Genomic DNA, 11,843 nt, shown 5'->3' with positions numbered 1-11,843 from the left:
TGCTCATTATCTTTGTGCCCTTTGAGGATTCTTGAGGCCTACGGGTCTTATCATTTTATCTTCTCAAGAGGCCCAAATTTATGAACTGCCCAGTTGGCTATAATTATCTTTGTACACATTCTACATCGCTACAACAAATCCTATAATCCTCATCCCTACCCCCCCCCCCCCCCCCCCCCCCCACACACACACACAGAGTTTTTCTCTTGTGCACCTCTCTTACATTACCCACACACATATACACGTAGATATCTGCTCATGCGCTCCATCTTTCTCAAGCCCCCCCCCCCCCCCCAACACACACACACACACATAAAGGCTCTCTTGGTGCCTTTTTACCTCACCCACCACACACACACACACACACACACACACACACACACACACATCTGGGCTCATGCGCTACATATTTCTCAACCCCCCCTCCCCCCCCAAAAAACACACACACACACACACACACACACACACACACACACACACAAAAGAAGATGTGAAACACAATAGGTTTGATTCAACACATCCTACGGAGACAAGCAAGAGAAAGGTGCTTTTGTATACTAATATGTCACACCAACAAGAGTTACGTCCTATCCTCACAAAATAAATCTCCGCAATCAAGTTGTATTTACTTTGTTCAAATTAAAACAGGTTTTTGGTAGTTCCTTTTAATCATCAAATTTGATGGTAGGATGTGGAAATAGCTGTATGATTTCAGACAAAAGGATCTTCATCTAACACAATTATACACACACACTTAGTCGCATGGTCAATTCATGAGATTATTCGTATTTATTAGTGCATACATCCCCATTGACATAGTCATATGGCCTTTGGTTTCTTGCTTTTTGCTTATATACTCTCCCTTAAAAGACATACAAAGCTCTTCTACATAATGTGTATCTTGGCATTGACCAATAAAGACGAGATTATAACCCGGTGGTCCTGATCACCATGCACCTCTATACCAAGGTGTGCGGGGGGATTGGGCATGGCTAGAGAATGTGAGGTAGTTTTACAATGTTATTTATGGTTGCTTGATTGCTATATGAGAGAGAGAGAGAGAGAGAGAGAGAGAGAGAGAGAGAGAGAAGAGAAGAAAGAGTAAATTTATGTTTAATTTAGGGTTTAGAGTATTCACAGTCATTATGAGTACTGACAATGATGTGGGGCCATCCAACCGAGACGCCTATCTCGCAACAAGGATCTTATGTCGTTGTAATCAATGCAAACATGCCCTTGCATGATGAAGCACAAGTGTCTAGATTGAAGGCGTTCTTGGTTCTCCTCAACATGCAGGCAAAGTTTGGATGGAGTGAACTAGCGTCACAGAACCATTTAAGTCATCTCTGGCAATGTGTTGACTTCAATAAAAAACTATACATGTAATATATACCAAATTACAAGATATGTTATTGTTTTTCTCTTTGTAGACTGCTAAAGTGAAGAATATGGATGTGTATCTTTGTCCACAGACATAGAAGTGGTTGATAGGAGTTGACATGCAGGTCGACGCAATGCTTTGATCAAAGGCATTCTAATGTGTACGATGCATGACTCTCCTAGGGTAACAGAATGCTCAGGTGAGACTCAAACTCCTGTGTCCAGGTTTTGAGTCATGTGTATGGGTGCAAAGCTTCAATGGGTTTATTGTCATGTGTATGGGTGCAGGGCTTCAGATAAGCGGTTACAACACATGCGTCACATGTGTCCCTAGAATTAATGCACGTCGGGCGCCCTCACTCAAGAAGCATATCTACAAAGGTCATCGAGCACATCTTCTAGAGAATCACAAGTTACAAGAGGGTTTCTTGGGAAGAGAATCGCCAAGGATGTCTGCTCTAGCATGGTTAGTGCAAAAGGAGATGTGTGAAGACAGTTTATCCTCAGGGATGAAGAGATTCTCTCTATGGTGAGTTGCCATACTAGCAAAGACTCAAGATCAATCACTTCCTGGGTCCAATGCACATATTCAAGAATGTGAGTAATTATTTGTGGGACCATCACATTGGCAAGAAAGATAGGTTGGGAGCTAGAAGCAACCTTAGGGATGCTGGTCGTATGGAGCAATACTGGTCATAGATAGTATACGATGGATCAATAAAGCTACATTAAGAACCACGGATCTTGACAGGACAACAAGAACGCAAAGTGAAAGGGATAATTGATCTGTGCATATGCCCACAAGCGTAATGCACTCGTTCCGGACAATATTCACAAAGGAAGGTAAGCTTACTTGTTTAAAGTCACACGACTGGCATAAAATATTTAAGGTATGTTTGAAGTGAGCTAGAATATAGTAGGATGTGCATAGTATTACCTGTGTGTGGACTTTGATCCCAATGCTAAATCTATTTTGCAGTTTATTTTGCCAATGGCCATTGAGGGTCGTTTGTCCCCCAAGCGTCCGCCAAACAATCTACAAACTTGCAAAATTGGTACGATGATCTCCTGGAAGGAGATCGATGCAGTTTCTATACCATCTGCCAAACCATACATTGTGGAGGTTGTTTGCATGTTTGAGACACACTTTCCAACTATCGTATTGACCATTCAAGTGTATCTTCTTGTTCACGTAGTTGACGAGGTGGAAATACGGGCACAATGCATTCCAGGTGGATGTTCTTTTTAGAACATTTCATGAAAACGCTCAAGGGATATGTGCGTCATAAGGCACGTCTAGAGGGTAGCATGGTAGAGGGTTTGCTTGTTTCAGAGTCCCTTGTGTACATTGGAGAGTGGGTCTCCGACAGGAGATACGCTTTGGCGCACCATTGATGATGAGCACATTTTTGGGAATGTGATGTGCAATCTTGGTGTGGAAAAGAACATGATGGAGGATCTAGAGGCTAAGATAAATCAATTTTGCATGCCTCACAACCTAGTGATGCAAAAGTGGATTTCACAGTACGAGGATGCAAAGAAAGAGCGAAAAAGGGCACGACTTGAGTGGAGACGGGGAAGACAATCACCGGTGCATTATCCGACGGGTCTTGAGAGTCTACCAACATTCATGAGCTTAAGATGGTTGCACAATGCCTTGAAAAGTACACAGCAGTGTAGCAAACGGGTGACTTAGGATGAGTGGGAGTACTCACAAGGATGCAGCCCCAAAGTATGCTTCTAATCTTAGACTTGTGGCATGTTTTTTGTATTAACGGCCACACATTATCGTTGTTGGTTGTAGTATAAGTCACACATGGCATCATGGTGCAAAGGTCGGCATTTCAGGGCACAATAGATCGACAAAAAGCATTTTACACAAGATTGTGGAGTCATGGAAAAATTCAAACAATCAAGTCAACGACGGTCCTCCAATGTAGACCTTGTGGTAGCGGAACTCACATACTTTGGCACGCTACAAGAAATTTTGAGGGTAGACTATAAAGGACTTTTTGTGAACTTGCTCGACGTGCAATGGTTCAAGATAAACATGGAGGGCCACGATGCTACTGTGCACCGGGTTTCCTTGCGATGGACTCAACCAAAAAGTGGACCAACCTTCGAGACACTTTCATATTACTTGAGCATCGTGAACAAGTAAGTCGGTAAATTTTCCCTCATCGATCCAACTTTAGAGGACTTGTGTGCCTTGATTACTCATGTAAGATACGTTGCTCTTGCAAGTGATATTCCATCCTACAAAGTTGCAGCCAAATTGGTGGTATGTTATAGAGGTTGGCCCACGCAGTGCACGGGTGTACAAGGGCTACAATTTTTCAGTTACATTGGCATCCATGGAGGAGACCATAGAGGAAAACGTACAAGAAGTCACATATGTGGTACCAGACAAGCCCGAAATTGCTTTTGAAAGAGGGATGCATGCGGAGGACCTCTTGGATGAAACTTCGAACATTTTCCTAGATGGAGAGCTCTATATAGACATAGGGGGTTATGTTGAGTTATGCAAGGATGAGAGAGAGACCTCTTAAAGTCTGGACATTGTATCCGAGCAATTTTGCTCCCTCGTGTCATACACATTGTATTTGAATAGTTTTGCCCCCTTTTGTCTCTGTACTAAACTTGTGAAAGTTCAAATTGTGAATCAAATTGTTTTAACTTTAAATCGTGAATCAAATTGTTATCATTAACATGTTTTAACTCAAAATGTGTTTTTTTAACTGTAGGTATGGATCCAGATGTGTTTTACGCTTCCTTGGACCCTGAGCAGAGGAGGTGGTACGACGTTCAGCACGATGCCGACACACATGCGCGTCATTCCACTCCTTCAGAGCCTTTGTCTACTTTGGAGCGATCAGCACGCTCCGAGAGCTTGGTGTCTACTAGATGGACTACACACTCCTCTAGGCACCAACGCTCTAGTGATGGAGGTGGCGGCTATTGTGGAGGAGACACCAGTGATGCTTCCACACCCCCTCGTAGTCGTCGACGCTCCTTACCTCCCCCTTCTTTGCTCACCCCCACACCAACTATGACATCACCCTATGCTATGGCTTTTGCGTGACTATCAGGCACTCCTGGCTACAAATCACTAGCTACTCCTCCGAGACTCACTCTACTCGACACTCCTCGCTTCAGAGCCTGGAATCCTGTGGAGACACCTACAACTGCGACCCCTCTTGAGACACCACTTGAGACCCCTTCCAAGGTGCCTACAGTGACACCTAGGTTCAGCCGCCCCAGTCAAGAGGGCTTGCCATACTTGATCGATGTCAACGATGGATTGATCTTGGATAAGGATGATAAGAAGATGATTATGTGCGTGCGCGGCCTATGCTCTCATGTTTTTCGGCACTACAAAAGTGCCCAATGAATTGAGAGACAGAGTCATTTGCATGCTGCATGATGAGTTTCTCGTGGAAAATTGGGATGAGCGCTTCAATGAAGATTTAATGAGGATGCAGATGCGCAAGTACTACAAACACAAGAGCTCCAAAGTGCAGAAAGTAATAAAGCATGGGTGGAGTAGGCCAACTTGGATGAGTAAAGAAGATTGGAAGATTGCAAAGCGAGAAGCGTGCGAGAATCCTGACACATGGAAGCAACAAAAGGAGGCAGCCAGAGCGCAAGTAGAGGCAGGAGTTTGCACCACTTGGGGGCGATGGATGGACGTCATTTGAGGCCGACTTTGTAAGTGTTATTGCATTGTTCTTTAGATTTGATAGTTTCAGATTTTTGTAATCTTAAATTTTAACATAACGTTTTCTTTGTATGTCTTGGACAATGGTCGATGACTGGACGTGACCCCACACGGTACGAGCGCGAGTATGCGGGTAGAAAGGGCTTAAACATCCTTATGGACATTATGAGCTCTTGACCCGGCTTGATGATTACTTAATTTTAAGCTCTAAAATTTATTGTATTTTAATAATAAGTTGTTAGATTGTTTTATGTTTGAATGTTTAAACTTATAGAAAATTTTGTTGTTTTTTTGCAGAATCCGATAGATACGTCGTTGGGTCGCGATGAGACGTCAGATTAGCCGCTGTCAAACTAGCCCTAGCTAGGACTAGCTAGTCTTACTTCTATATAGCATATTAGGAGATGACGTGTATACGTCAATATTGTAGATTGTGAACAACAATGTAATTAATTCTACAAATTTTCATTATGAATTTTGGTTTTACAGTTTTTGTAGATTGTGACCAACAATGTAATTTGGTTATGTAATACCTTTTTTGTAGATCGTGAACAATAATGTGATTTAATCTGGTTCTACACTGCTTTTGTCAATTCAATATGTTTTTGTCAAGTCTATGTTTGATCAATTCACACTGCTTTTGTCAATTATATGCTTCTGTATTGTGTACAATATATGTGGTTGATTGGGTAGCAGGGCATTGTGTGCCCTGTCACCAAATTTTTTAATGCTTTGATGTTGCTATCAACATTGCTGTTTAGGGCCCTACAACGTCGCTATTTTGGACATGTAGCATCATTATATGCTCGCTATATAGCAATGCTAATAGCGATGCATATAGCAATGCCTATAGCGCCAGTCTCTTTTTGACGCTAATAGCGACGTTTTTAGCGATGTCGGGGATAAAACTGTCCCCATACATTACCGTCGCTAAGGCCGTCACAAGCCTTAAGCACCTCTTGTAGTGATGGCCCACAATTTAACTCTTAAAAATAAAAAAGACAAAATATCCTAGAACTAGTAAAAGGTCTGTCTGTTCCCATTTTAGGGTGCCAATGTGAGGGTTGGCTTTTGTTGGGAATTTTATCCAATTTCTACAAGTGAAAATGTTAACTACCCTTTGAAAAATACTATATAACTCCAAGAAAACCATAATATCTTGGAAATTTGAAGGGCTTGAAGGGTGCCCTTGGTGACATGGAACCCTATAAGCTCGATGTAATCTCTCTCTCTCTCTCTCTCTCTCTCTCTCTCTCTCTCTCATTATCAATAATGTGGATAATTTATCCCTTCACTCGCATGCATTTTCTCAAATCGAGACAACCCCAAGTCGAGGCCACACAAGATTTTTTGTTTTTTTCAATCTCTTTAAAGAAATACAAACTTCTAGGAGTTTGTTTATTTTTATCAATATTGGTCTTGAGAAAAACCCCTTGAAAAGGTAAAACCAAATATATCTTGAAAAATTAAATTTTCAGTAAATAATAAAATATCCACTAAATTTATTTCTTTTTGTTTTGTGCATTTAAAATGGTACATTTATTCTATGTAGAGTAGAAAGTCAAAAGACTTTCTATTGCTAAACAAGGTGAAAGATCACGGTGGCCTGCTAGTAAGGTATGTTCTGGAGGCAAGTATGATGAAGGGTTTGGGATGGTCACGCATATGAGAAGAGAAGGTATAAGCTAGAATGGTCAAACCAAAATGTGTAGTTAGTCCGTGTGGTTGTGGAAGGTAAATGATGATAGTAGTTCGTGTAGTTTTGTGTAGTTTCGGCTCCTTAAATTGGTGTCGACATTGAAATCACCTAGGATCATTGATTTTTTTTGCTAAAAGGGACAAAACATTAGATAATGTTTGAAGAAAGGAGGGCAATGAGGTAGATGGCTTTTGCTACAATGTCATTATGGTGAGAGGGTGCATTATGGGTACATTGATGGTTGATGTTATTATTTTTGTGTCGAAGGTAAAGGGTCCACTTTGCTGTCAACTAGCGGACCCAAATGAGGAATGCTTTGGCTATGTCCGTCTTGTGATCCCCTCTAAAAGCTCTCTCACTCATTTAAGGACTAGAATGGGACTCCCACTTTGCATCACCCTCTGCTATTTCCTTCTCGAGGTGTCAAAAAAAATCATAGGGCTTTGCGTGATACTGGTACAAGTGAATAAGGTGCTGCATTGGAGGGATCTATCTGAGAAAACTGCTAGAATGCAACAATTGACCATCTGGTTCTATATGTGCAAGACCTGAGCTGCCTTTCTGCATCAAAAAGGATTTTCAAAGCTTGCCGATATTGATCATCTTCTACTTTTCTAACATGCTTAAGTGTGTAAGTTGCGGATCGATTATTGCCTGCAAGGATGTTGGCTATCAGAGTGGCTGGTTGAGAGATTAGAGCTAAGCATCTACTCTAGATTCCATGAAGTCTCTAATTTCCTTCACAGTGTTGGATGTATTTGGTGACAACGCCACCTCAAGAAACTCTATGAGCTTCTTCTCAGGCATCAGCCCATCTAGCTCCTACACAACTGAGAGAGTAGCTCTCTTGCCGAGAAGACTGATCTAATCTAGTGTCATCTCAGCTCCCGCAAAGAACCATCTGATCTGTTAGTAATAAGATGCAAAGAAGCACTCTCTATGTCAATCCTTTCCAACAAAGCAATCTTCAAAAGCCTTGAAACTATGTCAGAGTCTTTGATCTTTGAAAATAGGAACTACTGATTTTGAGGAGGAGCCATGAGAGGCAATTTCTCTACATTTGTTGTAATGAGTATGAAAACCACATGTCTAGGGGGTTCTTCTAAGCTCTTCAAGAAGGAATTCCATGCATCCACAATCAGAGCATGGCACTCATGTATGATGAAGACTTTATACTGGGACAAGGGTGGCAGAGATATGTGCTTGACAAGAAGCTTCATACTCTCTATCCCCCTTTTTTTTGGTAGCATCAACTTCCCTGATGTCAAAATTTTTGCTGTTAGCAAAAGAGGAGCATCCCTTTCATGTTTTGCAAGGCCAGAGCTCTTCTAAAGACATGCAATTCATGCTACAATAAAAATCCTCACTGCCTGCATATGTTTTCCATGTTCCCCTTGGACCTTGGAATAGGTAGATTGGAGCAATTTTACCTCTCAATACAACATTAGAGATTGGGCTACCATGCCTGACAAGGTCCTTAAACATTTTGGGTCGATGTTTCTAGCTCATGCTGCAATGTCAACTAGCACTTGATTGTCACATAGACAACTTGACCTCTTTGACCTTGTTCTCAAAATCACTCTTCATGTAACTATGCTCATTAATGTATCTTTCAAGCTCCTAAAACTTGCTAGGCTTCTTGTGCTTGAGCCCTCTATGGAGGTGCCTATCAAGCTCCACTCAAGAGCCTGCAACATCATCCATTGTATAGTCATGAAAGGGTTCAGCCTTAGCCCATCAAAGAGACGATTTCAAAATCGGAGTCGAATGAGATAAAAGGACCCTCCAAATTATACTTGTCCCATCTCCGAGTAATTAGATAGTAAAAGTATCATAATTATACCTCCAAATTATGATAGTGACACCAATAGCTGTTACCCTTTCCTACGTTTTGATACCGCTAGAAAGCACCCATCACTTGCATAAGAAAACATGGAAGACTCATCCTTGTTGACATGATGAGCATTCAACCACAACCACGATATGCCAAAACTAGGTCTCTGTGCTTTTGACTCTTCATCTCGTCCATCCTTAGAAGGGTAGATAGAGATTGGCTGTTGTGTGCATCATTTTCCAAAGATGTTTCATTGATAGGCTTGATCAACACCCCTTTATGCACCGACCATCGTAGCCTTTTGGTATGCTTCCAGGAGCTGACATAGCTACCAATTGAAAAGTAGACACCATATCCATGGACCATGTATTGTCCTCATCCTGAAGCCTCCTACTAGAAGCTCTTTCTTTCAAGTACTCCTCTAATTTGTGTAGAGAGAAAGATTTGGACGAACATATCGATTCTCCAAGGAGCTGCAAAGTGCTCACTATCTCTCCTTCAGCTTTGCTTCAACGCATATTGGTATCCCTTCTTAGCTGGAATTCTCTCATGAGCTTCCTTCTGTTATACAGATCTAAGACATGGTGGCTTGCTCTTCTCCTACCCCTTGGCCCACTAACCTTCTCCCTCTTTATTCTGGCTAGAGTCTCCACATCATAACCATGTCTCCTCCTCCTCTTTGAGATGCCCTCAAATTCACTTACCGAGCCAGAAGAATGTTGGGAAGTTCATCGTGCAACAAACTTGCATTCATTCACCAGACGGATTGCATCTTGTTGAGGTCAAGAAATTTTTCCAGTTGTGGAATCATTAGCAGAGTTCTCTTGCCGTGCAGGATGAGGAAGCAAATGAAAGCAGGGGTAGTGGCGCACAAGTCCAACGTTGAGCTGAGGAGGAAGAAAAGAGAGAAAAGATCCTCATTCCATCTTGCAAAAGATCCCTGCTGATTAATTGCTGACGAAGGTAAGCGCAAGCCGCCCCATGGGCCTTAGTACTATTCGATATAGTGGAATCAGAATGCAACACATGCGCCAATAGCTGACTCGGCCCATCTGCAGCGTCGTGCAAGACTACCAAAGGAAGCAAAAGCATGGCTTAGAATTTTAGAAAGCAGGCCGAACACGGGCTGAGGGTGTTGCAAGTTGCAACAAACATCGTTGGTGGCGATTCATCATGAATCTAAGCACACGTCACCCAAGTCATCTAACTGCCTCCAACACGATATACATGCTGAGATCACATTTAATGGAAATGACGATAGCACCATAGCAATAACGTTTGTGCTCGTGTGTAGCAGCATCACATGCCCATAAGGAATAAAGCAAAAGCATTCAATCCTCCCTTGATTGCGAGAAAGTGCTTTGGCAGTATTATTTTTGTTCTTTTCCAAGCTTTGTATGCATTCTAGAGAGAGAGAGAGAGAGAGAGAGAGAGAGAGAAGAGGGGTGAATGGGCCATGCCATGATGTCCACCAAAGAGGATGAAGAACCATGGGATGGAAAAGCGAGTACCAAGCATGAACACTGTGATTACCAATTCGCTCTTGGTTACTCATGATAAAGATGTGGAGCTCAAATACACCCCATGACCTAAATCTTATTGCAAAGAAAGTACATAGAGTGTTTATTTAGAAGGTAGATTTTCTCTTGGCAATGTGAATATGGAGAGTAGCTTCCTATGGTTAAACATGATGGGCTATGCATTGCAAGAGCTACTTCTGGATCCATACTCTTCAAGCGAAAGAAGTCGTGTAGCTGGGCAATGGCGTGCGCCTCTTGATCTAGAATCTGGAGCGTTGAGTCATCAAAACTATCATTCTCAAAGCACCTAAACATGACACTGCAAATATAGGACTCCAGTGCATAGCTTGCATGCACTTCACGAGAAAAATGTAATAGGATCCATATCCATGATTCTTTTAACTAGAGTGTATCCAGAAAGAATCTTTTGATGCATTATAATAGACTCTACAAAATGTTGTGACTTTAGATCGGCAAAGGACTCAAAGAGGAGGAGAGCAACAAAAATAAATTTGGGGTCATTGAGATGTTGACACAGTTCATCTCTCTCTCTCTCTCTCTACATATCTATCGTTCTCTCTTTCTCTCCCTCTCTCTCTACCTTTCTCTCTCTAAGAAAAGAGGGCACTAGCGATATCCCTCCTTTTTTTTCCCTTTCTTCATTAGCCCCTCTCCCCCCCCCCCCCCCCCCCCCCCCCCCCCTCTCTCTCTCTCACACACACACACACACACACACACACACACACACACACACACACACACACGTGTATACACGCACATACAATCATGTCGAGACAACACAACCAGGCAATGCACACTGCGCACTCATAGGCAGCCTTGTCAACATAGCCACACTTGGCCCCACACCAAACAATCAATGATACTCAAGCAACATGTGCACCTTCTTCTTCCCCTGTATTTCCACACAAAACTTGAAACTAAGGGCTCATAAATCGTAAACTCTTTCAGCCAGCATAAATTGATACAAACAAACCCCATTTAAAAGCAACCTCCTCCACGTGACTAGCACCCTCCTCCACTTGTCAACAAAACTAAACACTTGCAACTCACAAAGATGACAGATATGGCACATTTCCTTCAAGAGAATTCCAAAAAAGTAGATAATCTCATGTGTTTGTGCACAATACAATGCCACAAGCAATACTCAAGATTTGAGATTAAGCCCACACGACACAAGTAGGGGGGAGGGGCCATGTTTCAAAGGGGACAAGCGAGAGGTAAATACACCTTATTGCCAACCATCACAAAAAGATTTGCAAAGGCATGTGAGAATGCATCCCAAGAGCTGTTGTGGACATCCACATCGGGGTCGTCTTTGGTTAGATTTAGCAGCATCCTTGTCTGTGCTTGCATAGAAGAGCTCATAACGTTGGTCTCCTTTGGGGGGGGGGGGCGAGGGGGAGACAAATGTGACAAGCATATGCCATGCAAATGTTTAGCTAGTCCGTGTCCTTGAACGTCTTGCACCCGATTGGGGGATTTGCGTACATGTAGAAATCTGATCTAGCTTTAATTACTTTGCGTGCAAAAAGATTCTCTGATAGAAGCAAAAGCTTCCATGGTAGAGGGATGCTTAGACTTTATAGCTACTCAAGAGCTCTCTTGCTCTAGGGAATGTCCCAATTATCTCCTAAAAGGGATGAAGGGGCAGGCGGGGGGCATCATAGCAGT

The 11,843-nt window shown here is 42.4% G+C and overlaps 1 pseudogene; it reads right to left on the bottom strand.

Moving 5' to 3' along the window:
* Positions 1-7,230: 7,230 nt before the first annotated feature.
* On the bottom strand, positions 7,231-11,537 carry LOC147433566 (protein STICHEL-like 4; annotated as a pseudogene).
* Between the last annotated feature and the right edge of the window lie 306 nt (positions 11,538-11,843).

Source organism: Adiantum capillus-veneris, chromosome 19, assembly GCF_014529385.1.
Source record: "Adiantum capillus-veneris isolate H3 chromosome 19, ASM1452938v2, whole genome shotgun sequence".
In the NCBI taxonomy this organism is placed as follows: domain Eukaryota; kingdom Viridiplantae; phylum Streptophyta; class Polypodiopsida; order Polypodiales; family Pteridaceae; genus Adiantum; species Adiantum capillus-veneris.
This window is presented reverse-complemented; position numbering and strand designations above follow the sequence as displayed.